This window comes from Limulus polyphemus, unplaced genomic scaffold (assembly GCF_000517525.1).
Source record: "Limulus polyphemus unplaced genomic scaffold, Limulus_polyphemus-2.1.2 Scaffold8695, whole genome shotgun sequence".
Lineage (NCBI taxonomy): Eukaryota > Metazoa > Arthropoda > Merostomata > Xiphosura > Limulidae > Limulus > Limulus polyphemus.
This window is the reverse complement of record NW_013674305.1, coordinates 27,346-27,681: the sequence shown is the minus strand read 5'-3', so window position 1 is coordinate 27,681 and position 336 is coordinate 27,346.

Genomic DNA, 336 nt, shown 5'->3' with positions numbered 1-336 from the left:
GGTATGTGAGGTTATGTAGTGATACTAAAGATTCTGTATGGTGTCCTTGAATCTTATGAGGGTGGTATGTGAGGTTATGTAGTGATACTAAAGATTCTGTATGGTGTCCTTGAATCTTATGAGGGTGGTATGTGAGGTTATATAGTGTTACAGAAGACTTTGAATGGTGTCCTTGAATCTTATGAGGGTGGTATGTGAGGTTATATAGTAAATTACCAGGAAGGGGGCAGAGGAACGCCTGTAGGGGTCACCTGTTTTAACCACTCACGCCACTTTAATGTAGTGTGTTGTCTGTCAGTCAGTCATTAGACACTAAAATGACGTCACATAAAGAAC